The sequence below is a fragment of the Octopus sinensis genome, linkage group LG14, assembly GCF_006345805.1.
Source record: "Octopus sinensis linkage group LG14, ASM634580v1, whole genome shotgun sequence".
NCBI lineage: Eukaryota > Metazoa > Mollusca > Cephalopoda > Octopoda > Octopodidae > Octopus > Octopus sinensis.
Genome location: NC_043010.1, coordinates 5,431,886 through 5,445,835, shown reverse-complemented (window position 1 = coordinate 5,445,835; position 13,950 = coordinate 5,431,886).

Here is a 13,950-nt window from a genome sequence, read left to right as displayed (position 1 = left end):
CATCATTTTTATTTGTAGTACAGTAGGGTGATGTTTCTAGAAAGATGCTCAACTATATATAGACTCCATCATAGATTCAATATATCAGTAGTTGAAGACTTCCTTTGGTATTTTGTAAAATGTTGTTTTGACCTAAGAGTCTGGCACTTGATAGAGTTAAACAGAGTTACTTGAGAGTAAAGTGACACAAGAAGTTATTGACATCTGATCAGTCAACCATACTCAGAGAGGAAAGATTTAGAAGTATTTAAACACAGATGCAAAAAAATTAATAAAAAATACACGTTTTATATTTATAAATACCCACGGTCATATGAACACACACACACACACACACACACACACAAAGATCCGTGCAGTTACACATAGAAACACGCACACACATTTGTGTAAAAATAAAGTTGTCAAAAATGAATTATTTATTGTATATATGTTTTTATTATACATAATGTCATTCGTTTTTTCTTAAATTTTCCTGTCTGACATGTATAAGATTAAAAAAGATGCAGAGAAACATATAGGGACATATATATACACACATACACAAAACACAGAACACACATATGCAAATATGTGTGTGTGTGTGTGTGTGTATATATATATATTTTTTTTCTTTTTCTTTTTAGTTTCAGCTCAGAGCTGCGGCCATGCTGACGCACCGCTGTACATGCACTCATATACATACATATATACATAAACACACATACATACATGTATATATATAATGTATACATGCATGCATCTACATGTCATCATCATCATCATCATCGTTTAACGTCCGTTTTCCATGCTGGCATGGGTTGGACGGTTCGACTGGGATCTGGGAAGCCAGGAGGCTGCACCAGGTTCCAGTCTGATCTGCCAGGTTTTCTACAGCTGGATGCCCTTCGTAATGCCAACCACTCTGAGAGTGTAATGGGTGCTTTTTACATGCCACCAGCACAGGGGCCAGAGGAGGCTGGCAACAACCCCGATCAGTTGGTGCTTTTTACATGCCATTGGCACAGGGATCACAACTAAAATTTCTATTTGATTTTGATGTAATTGACTCAATAGGTCTCTTCAAGTACAGCATGTCGCCCTGGCACAGCATGTTGCCCTACGATCCAAGGTACTTTTGAGTGGGCTGGGGCTGGTTATGCACCACTGGTGTAGGTTACAGCTGTGAACTCACTTTATTTGCCAGGTCTTCACAGTCACAGCATATCTCCAGAGGTCTCAGTCTTTCGTCATTGCCTCTGTGAGGCCCAACGTTCGAAGGTCATGCTTCACCACTTCATCCCATGTCTATGTAATGAATATAAATATGTTCACTCTCTCCCATTCTCTTTCTTCTTCTCTTTCTCTCCTCCTCTTTCCCTTTCTCTCTTCATTTCTCTCTCTGTTCTTTTCCTTTAATGACAGTTGACATGTTAAAAATGCAGTGATTTACTTTGTAATCCATAAAACTTGCACATTTCTTCACGATGAAGTTGACAAGCAAGTAGGATCTCGAGTCCTAAGACTAACAGGGCTGGTTATCCAGTTTCCACAGTGTATAAGTGACAGGGGGTTAAAGCATTGCCCTGAAGGGGTCACCAGTCCTTCACAGGGTTACTAATTTTCTGGCCAAGTCAACTGGAGCAGCTTGAAATGAAGTGTTTTGTCCAAGAACGCTATGCACCACCAAGTCCAGGAATTAAAGCCATGATCTTCCAATTACGATCACAACATTCTAACCCCTGGACTGTGCACCTTCACAAAGTTAGCAAAGTTTTATCCACAATAACAATTCAGCAATTATATCTGTTAGTTATTTAGTTATTTAGTTTACACTGATTACTAAAAATACATATTTTACATGGTTTTAGATGTGAACACTCCAGTTTGTTTTGATTCATATGAGGAAAAATATGAGGAAAAAAAAAAAAGAGAAAAAATGGAAAATTATGTCATAGTTCTATTCAATTCCAAACTTCCTATTTTTTTTAAAGATGTGATATTAGGAGTTAACATTTTATACTGATATGAAATTAATCCACAATATAATTTGTGATTGTAAATATGAAAGAAAAAAAACAAATTTATGGGTATTATGTATAATGTACATTCCTGTTTTTATGTATTTTCACAAATTGAGTAGCATATGCTATAATCCTTAAAAAAAGATAATTTGTTTTGGGGAATTTCAAGATATGATTAGCAAAATTGATCCTTGAAAAGAAATGATAATTCTAAGGGGGAATAAAGAAAGAAAATGAGCAAAAAAAAAAAGAAGAAAAAAAAAGAGAGACAATTTGCAGGAAATAATATATGGAAAGATATCAGACCTCAATAACTTGAAACAATATTATTTTTTAAATCACACTCATAAAGCAGGAGATGCATGAATAATAATAATAAATAATATAGTAGAAGTTAAGAAAGGAAAAACAGCAAAGTAGGGTGGTAGGGTGATAAAAATAGGTTATAAAGTAATCATTATATCACCTATTGTGCCAGGAAAAACAAGAGAAGAGTATTATCATGATGAAGATACAACGATAACAACACTATTATGTAAGAATGAGATATAAATGCAAAACAGAAAGAGAAGGAAGGAAAAGAAAAGAAAAAGAAAAATGAATAAGCAATCAGAAAAACAGGATTAGAAAAATCTTTTTAAGAGAGATAATGTATGAAAATTATGGAGCATTTTGAAAAAAAAGCAATAATGAACTTTTTTAAAAAAAATATTTTCTACAATGACAATGGATGAAGGTGCATTGCAAGGAAAAATCTCAAAAAAATATAGTAAGAATCTACAGAGAACTGATAATGGAAGAAACAGGCATGGAAAACAACAATATACAAAGGAACGGAATAAAATATAACATCTAAAAAAAGGGGACCACCACACAACCAATCAAGGTACCCTACAGATCCATGATTATTCCTTACTGTCCAAGGGTAAATGCTCTTTCCCAGCTGTACTTTTGGTTTGCGTGTACATATGAGAGTTGGCCCCTTCAAGCAAGCTATTTTCATTACCTTACTTGTCTCTCAGTACATGCACTTTCTTTCCACCTCTCCTTCCTCTCCAATAGAAACTTGAAGGAGTTGATAAGTCCTTTTCATTCTTGTCCACCATGCCATCATACAATTTCTGGGGCTACTTAACATGCAGTCTGCCATAGAATCCATGATCTACACTGTAAAATGACCTGATCTGAATTAGGGTTAGACTAAGGGTTAAGGTTAAGGCTGTGGTTAGGATTAGAGTTTAGGGTCAAGGTATATGGTTAGGGTTAGAGTTTAGGGTCAAGGTATATGGTTAGGGTTAGAGTTTAGGGTCAAGTTATATGGTTAGGGTTAGAGTTTAGGGTCAAGGTATATGGTTAGGATTAGAGTTTAGGGTCAAGGTATATGGTTAGGATTAGAGTTTAGGGTCAAGGTATATGGTTAGGGTTAGAGTTTAGGTTAGAGTTAGAGTTAGGAATAGGCTAAAGAGCAGATCCCATGCTAAAGTGGTACACAATCTCTTTCTTAATAGCCACCAGACAGAAAGTAACTAATTGTATAACCCAACTAAAGAAAGGTTGCAGGGCAATTCTCGTGATGATTCATTTGATATCTGGATCTGTCCAACAAGCAATTACAGATGTAGGACATAACATATATATATATATATATATATATCATCATCATCGTCATCATCGTTTAACGTCCGTTCTCCATGCTAGCATGGGTTGGACGGTTCAACTGGGGTCTGTGAAGCCAGGTGGCTGCACCAGGCTCCAGTCTGATCTGGCAGTGTTTCTACAGCTGGATGCCCTTCCTAACGCCAACCACTCCATGAGTGTAGTGGGTGCTTTTTACGTGCCACCCGCACAGGTGCCAGATGGAGCTGGCAAATGGCCATGGACGGATGATGCTTTTTACGTGCCACCAATATATATATATATATATATGCACACACACAAAGGCACCACATGTGCACCTACAATGCTAAAAATCAGCAATTTTCAGACACTCAACAAATGCATGTAGAATGGTCTGGTCACTTTACATGTATCTTGGACTGGACGTACTAATGACATTGCCATGTCTGGAGAGTTTATACCAAACGGGACATGTTCCTTGGTAGCAGCACTCCTAGGTCAAAGATTTCTGAAAGTTATTCATAGTCCTTAAGCTGTGTGTTCTTCATATTATTTTCAAAGACATTTATGGACAATAATATTGTTATTACTTACAATTAATCTTCTGTAGAATATAGTGACTCTTTACACTTTACTCTTTACTTGTTTCCGTCATTTGACTGTGGCCATGCTGGGGCACCGCCTTTAGTCAAGCTAATCGACCCAGAACTTATTCTTTGAAAGCTTAGTACTTATTCTATCGGTTCTTTTTTGCTGAACCTCTAAGTTACAGGGGAGGAAACACACCAGCATTGGTTGTCAAGCTATGTTCAAGGGACAAACACACACACAAAAACATACACACATACACATACATATATATACATATATACGACGAGCTTCTTTCAGTTTCCATCTACCAAATACACTCACAAGGCTTTGGTCGGCCTGAGACTATAGTAGAAGACACTTGCCCAAGGTGCCATGCAGTGGGACTGAACCCAGAACTATGTGGTTGGTAAGCAAGCTACTTACCACACAGCCACTGCTACACCTAAATAGTCTCACCACTAAACCACAAGGCTTCATGGCATCTATTTTAATGGCGTAAAACAAGACTTAAATTAATTTTTAGAATTAGGTTACTATCAAATTGTAATATAAATAGTAGAGTTAGGGATATCGTATCCAATGCTGTGAGGAAAAAATATTATTAATTAATAAAATCCATGTTGTGAAGGAAAAGTAAACATTAATTCAATGATTAATACAATGATGGAGTTAGAATCTGGGCGCCCATAGTAATCATTGAGCTTGCCTCCCATCCTAGCCCCATGGCTGCCAGCTTATACTGGTTTATACAGAAGACTCAAAAGTGCTATCCCCATAAAGGCATTACCTCCACCCCATCATTCCTCCTATCCCCACTTTATACTACTGGATTATTATTAGGGTACAGGAAATGTGTTATTAAAACTATAGCTGGAAAGGAAAGGGAAACTATTGGCACTTCCAAGTCAGAAGACAAAAGTGTTCTGTGTAATGTTATGTAGAAGTCATGGTGGTTATAGAGGAGGAAAACTAGTAGATAGGTATGTCTGTTATGAAGAGAGGAAAATGTTGTTGTTGTTGTTATTTACTTCCAAGTCAGTCCAGGTCAAGCAGACCCATGAGGAAAAGCATTCCATCCATGGCCATTTAGTCTTTTTTTTTATATTCAAGGGGCCCCTCGATCACATTATCCAATGTGTTCACATTTTAAGTTGGTAGAACAGAACTCAAAGGGGGATATTTCTAGCATGCAATGTAACCACATAGAAGCTTTGTCTATTGTGCAGAAGAATCAGACATGCACGAAAATACCTACCTACCCATTTCACTCCTTCACTACCACCATGAGTTCTGTATGCTTAAGGTTTAGCTTGTACTCTTTCACCACAACTTACTCTCACTCTTTCTTCCTACTTCTGCCAGAGGAACCATGGTGTAACCCACTATGGTGTGGTAAACTTTCAGACCATAGTCTAGATTGTGAATCCTCTGTACCCAAGGATGGTTCAGCTCTCCACCCGTTAAAAGCCACCATTTACGAAATGAGGATAACAACGTAGCTTTCATGCCCATGCAATTGCCAGTCTATTGTGTGTGGTGGGTGAATCTTCAAGTTGCCACACGCATTCTTAGTAGCTTAGAGTAGGCTCAAATTAGAGATTATTCTTTGTGGCTAATGGCGTGAGTCCTGATTGGAAGAAGAAGGAGGAGGAAGAGGAGGAGGAGAAGAAGAAGAAGAAGAAGAAGAAGAAGAAGAAGAAGAAGAAGAAGAAGAAGAAGAAGAAGAAGAAGAAGAAGAAGAAGAAGAAGCGACAGCAGCAGCAGCAGTAACAACACCAACAACAACAACAATAATAAGACTAGTTTTTTTTCTAATCAACACAAGTGCATTATGCATAATTATAATATCAAGCTTAGATAAATAGAAAGCTAAGTCACTCCTGATTAGATTTCAACTCTGAATCTAATTAGGGATATTTCTAAATTGCATCACATTAGATAAAAAGGTGATAGCTTGTGTACATAGTTGTTGTTGATATTGTTGTTTTAACCCCAGTTCAAAATTTATTGAGCAGACCTATCAGAGCCAATTCAGCCATAACAATTCCCATCTTATTCCCATATTAGGGTGCCTGAGATCCCTATATTCCATGAATTCCTTTTTTAAGACAGTAAGTTGATGATCTATGCAGAGGCTCCCTCACTGGCTCTAGCAGAAACTTCTTCATTAGTGTGTGAAGGGTTTCCTTTGTTTTGCTATGGAATATTGATTTGAAAGCCTTAAGACAAGTAGAATATTCCTATATGGCCATGTTCTCTGTTGTAAGCACTATTCTGTGAAGCTTACCATGTCTTTTTGCATCTTGTTGAAAATGAAATAGCTGTCATTACCAGTATATAGCCTGGCAGTTCTTATTAAGAAATTCAATGGTAATTGAGAGGTGAGAAATTGCTGAGTACTACTGAACTAAATGTCTAAAAGAATTTAGTCTAATCTCAACCTCTAGTCACTCAAATTCCATTGGCTTGACCTTACATCTCAAAATTACCCAGAATATCTATATATATAAAACTGTAGTTGTGTGAGTGTCTGTCCCCTTCGATTTAGATTCCTAACTACTCCCACATTTTGCGGTGCAGTTTAACCAAATTCGGGTATCTTATAGTTGTGATTCATATCGAGCCCGTCTGGCTATTAGCGCGTGTCTACGATGAGTCTACAATTTTTAAAAATAATTTAACATCATTTTTTATTCCATTTTAATGCATATTTTTTCGTGTCTCAATGGCGGCGGAGTTGGCGTCCATGGTCACATCTGCACCTGTGTTGCTTCTCCCATTCTTCCCTCCCTCGTGAAGCTGTGGGGAAGGGAGTGTAAGGAAATCAACGTCGTAAAGCGTTGTCAAGGAGACCAGCGTTCTTTTAGAACAACGACTTCATGGCTTGAAGACACCAAAACAGAAATGGCTAAGAAAGCCCGAATTCGCATCTACAAGGGAAGTAACTCTCTAAAAATGCTTATATAGTTATTTCCCTTACATACCCGAGCAACACCGGGCGATACTGCTAGTGTAAAATAAGTAAGTACCAGTTATACCTGTCGTTGGTTCAGTTGACCTTGTTCATCTCTTAGCAAACTGATTATATTCATCCTTGTCAAAGTTGTTTTGACTATCCCTTAAGAAAATCATCTTTATCCGTCTGTGGGTAAACTGATGTTATCCATCTTTGACCAAATTGACTTTACCTTTCTGTTGATAAATCAATGTTACCCACACCTTATTGAGTTGTCTCCAGCCATCCTTGATAAACTGACTTCACCTATCTTTTAGGAAGTTGATTTTTACCTATCCTTGTCAAATTGACTTTATCCATCCCTGTCAAAATGATTTTACTCATCTTTGACGAATTGACTTTACCTAATCTTTTAACAAATAGATTTTATCTATTCTTGTCAAATTGACTTCATTCATTCTTGTTAAATTGACTTTACACATCCTTGTGAAATTGACTTCGCTAGTCTCTTAGAAAATTAGTTTTCTTTATGCTTTAGCTGTGAGGTTTTGAAATCTCTCTTGGTTTACTACAGAAATGTTGCATACCATTATATAACAGGTAGAAATAATACATGAAACAAACATTAAAATAAGCCAATAGTGAGTATCAACACACATCTTGAAGAAAATGTTTGTTTCCATATTTCACATAACTGTGTACAAATTTGTAGATTTAATAAACCCACAGCAAAATATAATTTTTATTTCCTTTTTGTTTCTTAAGTAGCATAAGTTACTGAATTCTGGCCATGCTGGAGCACTGCATTAAATTCTTTTGTCAGTTAATAGCACCACTAATGTCAATAGACAGGTTCTTATTTTCATCTTCTTTAGAAAAACCAGAATCAAAGTCAGCTTGGTCAAGATTTGAACATAGAATGTAAAGAAATGTAATTAAAAAAACTATGCTCTATTTTCTCTGATGCTCTGCTGATTCTCAACAATTGTTTTATTGTTAATTCACTTGAGTGTAACTATGGAATATTAGAGTACCATTTAATTCTGACATTATAAAACAGAAACAAACAGACAAATAAACAAATAAATAAAGAGACAATGAAATCATGCACATATATTAAAAAAAAAAAAAATGAAAGAATTTGTTTCTGAAATTCAAAATATTAATAATTAATTCTTAAAGTATTTAATTGCAGTTCAGTAATTTAGAAGTATTGTGATTCATTCAATTCTATAATAGAAAATAATAAATAAATAAACAAAATAACCAACCGGAAATCTCTTGAAACCAACAACTAAAATAATATGAAGCAAAATAATTCTTCTAATCGTCTTGATTGCCATTGTGGGTTTAATCTAGGGCCCTTTGAAAAGAATTGGGAACAGAGAATTTCTAAACTTGAAAGGCATCATAGCCATTGATTGCCAAAACAATTTAAACATTGATGTATAGATTTGCAAAAAAAAAAAAACGACAAGGAGAGAAAGGGCTTGAAATATCGGTAAATGACAACTTTATATATTATTCTTTGTGCTAAGAGAAATAGTTTGTTGATGTTTCAGAGCTTTCTATTAGAGACTAACTACGTATTGAACACATAAACATTATTTATGCATGCATGTGTATGTTTGTATGCAAGTATAAATACACACATATATACAAGCTTCTCTTTGTATATATGTGTATATATGTTTATGTGTGCGTGTGTGTATATATATATATAATATATGCATATACACACATACACATACACACACATATATGTATGCATACACATATACTCAGACACACATACATATACATACATATGCATACACACATATGTATGTATAAATGTAAGTATTTTGTAAATATTTATGTATGCATGTGTGTGTGTGTATGTGTGTGTATTGGGTGTATGTGTATGTATAATATATGTATATATGCACCTATTTATTAATACAAATACATTGTATGAGAAAAATCTTTAGTTGCCAATTTCTGATTAATCACTTCCAAAAATAAAGGATGCTGAATTGATCAGCAAATATAACTATAAATGACAAGAATATTTGTTCAATGTTTTAGCAATGAAACTGTAAGAGCTAATAGTTACTTACCATCCTAACATACTTCCTTGAATTATTCATAATGACTGATAAGTGCTGAGAAAAAGAAAAAGAGAGAGAGCGAGAGAGTGTGTGAAAGAGACAGATTTATAATTGGTAATGTTGTGAAATGTCCCCCTTCCTTTCACCAGCCTCACTTCAATCTACTGTCATAGTTATTCATGAAGACAGCCATTTTTAGTGAAAGTGTGCACGCTATTAACAAATGGGAGCTTCATTGCTAGGAAGGAAATTACTTAGATTTCACTCAGCTTTATTTCAGATCAGGTGAATACATTATGGCAATCATCAAATTTTCTTTTATTTTTCCTCTTTTTCATTGTGCAAATGTAATGAAAGTTATAAACATCTAGTTTAATGATGGCAAATTATCATTGTGTTTACTCCTATCTACTTATGACACAATATTGATTATTTGTGTCATCAAATTTTAGTATTTAATTGTACTTAATGGACATTTTTTCCTCCCTAACTTTGGCAAGGCATATTTTCACAGAATTGTTGAAGAGAATTATTTCATTGTTTGCTCACTGTAGCAATGTATAAATTATTCTGACGCTACATCTAATGAAGTTTTACATTTTCCCATTCTACCAAACATTTCAATTCATTTCCTATCTCCTTCTATTGGCTTTTAACCGAGATTCTCCACCTCAATACTGCAATAGTAAATTGCTACCTTATAGAAAAGGATACTGGGTCTCTAGGAAGTAGACAATCCCTCAATTACAATAACACTCACAACTGACCAACTGAAATAGCATGTCAGAATTGCCTATCTTTAGGTAGGAGAGTGTTAACATAATTAATGCATAAGACATCAAAAATTAGATATCGTTGCTAGGAAAAGACTGAAACACTGTCACAGTGATATGAACACAGTGTTTCAGTAATATGCAACCCAATGTCTCAGTCCTCTACAGCATTGTTCAATGAGTGAAGCTACAAATAAATGTAGAAGAACTAGAAATGTATATATATAGGCGCAGGAGTGGCTGTGTGGTAAGTAGCTTGTTTACCAATCACATGGTTCCGGGTTCAGTCCCACTGTGTGGCACCCTGGGCAAGTGTCTTCTACTATAGCCTCGGGCCAACCAAAGCCTTGTGAGTGGATTTGGTAGACGGAAACTGAAAGAAGCCCGTCGTATATATGTATGTGTGTGTGTGTTTGTGTGTCTGTGTTTGTCCCACTAGCATTGCTTGACAACCGATGCTGGTGTGTTTATGTCCCCGTTACTTAGCGGTTCGGCAAAAGAGACCGACAGAATAAGTACTGGGCTTACAAAGAATAAGTCCCGGGGTCAAGTTGCTCGATTAAAGGCGGTGCTCCAGCATGGCCGCAGTCAAATGACTGAAACAAGTAAAAAGAGAAAAGAGATATGCAGTAGGGATAAACTAGAAATGCCATATTTTAATGTATATAAAGAACCCATTTTTGTCAAAAATTAGGCTAAAAAAATATAGGAGTTTCTTATATATGGATAGTATTATAATCCCTTACAAAACCTTTTTCCCAAATTTTAAGCCCCCCAAAATTAGAGAGTTCTTTATACACAAGATTTCCTTATACGCGTTAAAATATGGTAAGTATAGAGTGTGGATAAACTAGAAATAGATATCAAGGTGGTGAGCTGGCAGAATTGTTAGCATGCCGGGTGAAATGCTTAGCAGTAATTCATCTGTCTTTACGTTCTGAGTTCAAATTCCGCCGAGGGCGACTTTGTCTTTCATCCTTTTGGGGTTGATAAATTAAATACCTATTTCTTTACCACCCACAGGGGGCTAAACACAGAAGGTACAAACAACGACAGACAAAGGGATTAAGTCGATTACATCGACCCCAGTGCATAACTGGTGCTTAATTTATCGGCCCCAAAAGGATGAAAGGCAAAGTCGACCTTGGCGGAATTTGAACTTAGAACGTAACAGCAGATGAAATACAGCTACGCATTTCGCCTGGCGTGCTAAATTAAGTACCAGTTATGCACTGGGGTCGATGTAATCGACTTAATCCCTTTGTCTGTCCTTGTTTGTCCCCTCTATGTTTAGCCCCTTGTGGGCAATAAAGAAATAAGAAATAAATATGCAGTGAGGTAAAAAATTATATTCATCAACTTTTAATTCTTCCTGCACGTAGACACAGGCATGTCTATGTGGTAAGGAATTTGCTTCCCAACCACTTGGTTCCACTGTGGGGCACTTTGGGCAAGTGTCTTCTGTTATAGCTTTGGGCTGACCAAAGCCTTATGAGTAGATTTGCTAAATGGAAACTGAAAGAAGCCTGTCATTCATGTGTGTGTGTGTGTGTGTGTGTTTGTCCTCCACCACTGCTTGACAATGTCTTACATTCCTGTAACTTAGCAGTTTGCAAAAAGAGGCAGTATAATGATTGATATATGTATAACTAAGATGTAGTCTGTTTAAAAAAAATACCAAAGAGATATAAATTGATCTAAACATTATTGTTGAGAATCTGATGCTATATGAATTCATTGAGGTCATTGTTTGTGTGACACACATAATTTTATTTGTTAATAACATTGCATGTCTATGGCAAGTCTATGGCACGTGAATTGCATGCTGAACATATTTTTTTTTATGAGAAAATACAAATTGCATGTTCTTACTTAATTGCAAAATATATCTTCCCTTGATAATGTTCGGCATAAAATAATCTAATTTGTGAATTTTATATATAGTTTTATATAATAATCAAGAAAAGTTTTCAGAAGTCTATTTTGAAATGAAAAATTAAATCATTAACTCTTAAGCAAGTATTGCACTCCAACATGACAACTTTCAAAAAACCATACATTGACACAAGCATAGCTGTGTGATTAAGAAGCTCACTTTGTAACCATGTGGTTTTGGGTTCAGTCCCACTACATGTCACCTTGGGCAAGTATAACTCTGAGCTGACCAATAGTCTTGTGAGTGAATCTGGTGGATGAAAACTGCATGGAAGCCTGTAGTATATATATATATATATATATATATATATATATATATATATACTACATGTGTGTGTGTATGTATATGTATATGTGAGGGTGTATGTGTATGTGTGTGTGTATATTTATTTATATATATATATATATCATCGTGATCACCGTGACCGACCAGGCTATCAGATGTTGCTACACATCGCTGGTCACAATGCGTTTCGCATTGTTTTAGCCTTTAAATGACGTCACCCCGCTGGCTAAGCGAGCAAGCCTTATATATATATATATATATATAATATATATATATATATATACTTATTTATATATGTATATATATGTATATATATGTATATATATGTATTTATGTCTATATGTATTTGTGTGTCTTTGATTTTATGTTTGTTCTCACCCACTTCCATTTGACAACTAGTGTAGGATTACTTACATCTTCATAACTTAGTGGCTCAGCAAAAGAGACCAAATAAGTAACTACCAGATTTAAGGAATAAGTACTGATGTTGATCTGTTCAACTAAAACCTTTCAAGGAATGGATGCAGCATGGGTGCAATCCAACGGCAGAGACATGTAAAAGAAGATAAAATAAGAAGAATTTCTTTGTCAAGCTACTGTACTCTACACAATCCCTCTCTGTCTCTCTTGTATTATATTTCTTTACTGCCCACAAGGGACTAAACATAGAGGGGACAAACAAAGACAGACAAAGGGATTAAGTCGATTACATCGACCCCAGTGCGTAACTGGTACTTTATTTATCGACCCCGATAGGATGAAAGGCAAAGTCGACCTCGGCGGAATTTGAACTTAGAACGTAACAACAGACGAAATACGGCTACGCGTTTCACCCGGCATGCTAACGTTTCTGCCAGCTCACCGCCCCTCTCTTGTATTACAGAGTGGAAGATGGATGTCCTGCTTTCTCTCTAAAGAATGTGCAGTAGTGAATGGCCTGTTTCTTCTGGTACGTTCAGGATAATCCTGAATCCAGTTATGAATGAGATTTTGTGCTAGTGTAGCACAATAAGTGCAAGCATAGCTGTGTGATTACGAGGTTTGCTTTCCTGCTACGTTGCAGCGACAAAGATATGAAGATATGAAACTAATTTGATATCATCATCATCATCATCATCATCGTTTAACGTCCGTTTTCCATGCTAGCATGGGTTGGACGGTTCAACTGGGGTCTGGGAAGCCCGAAGGCTGCACCAAGCCAGTCAGATCTGGCAGTGTTTCTACGGCTGGATGCCCTTCCTAACGCCAACCACTACGTGAGTGTAGTGGGTGCTTTTTATGTGCCACCGACACAGGTGCCAGATGAAGCTGGCAAATGGCCACGATCGGATGGTGCTTTTTATGTGCCACCGACACAGGTGCCAGACGAGGCTGGCGAACGGCCACGCTCGGATGGTGTTTGTTACGTTATCTCTATGTCAAATGACAAATACATATATTTTTAAATTTGCCTCAGGCTAACCAAAGCCTTCCTAATGGATTTGGTAGATGGAAACTGAAAGAAGTCCATCACATATATTTGTGCATGTGTGTATTTTTGTGTGTGTGCATGCAAGTGTGTGTGTGGGGGGGGTGTAATCTCGTCTAGATATCACATGATGATTGTAAATGAGTATAATTGTCTACATGTGAGGCTGTTCTCTTCCAGCCTTCTGTGTAAAACATGTCCAGCCATGAAAAAATATTATTTTTCTTGAAA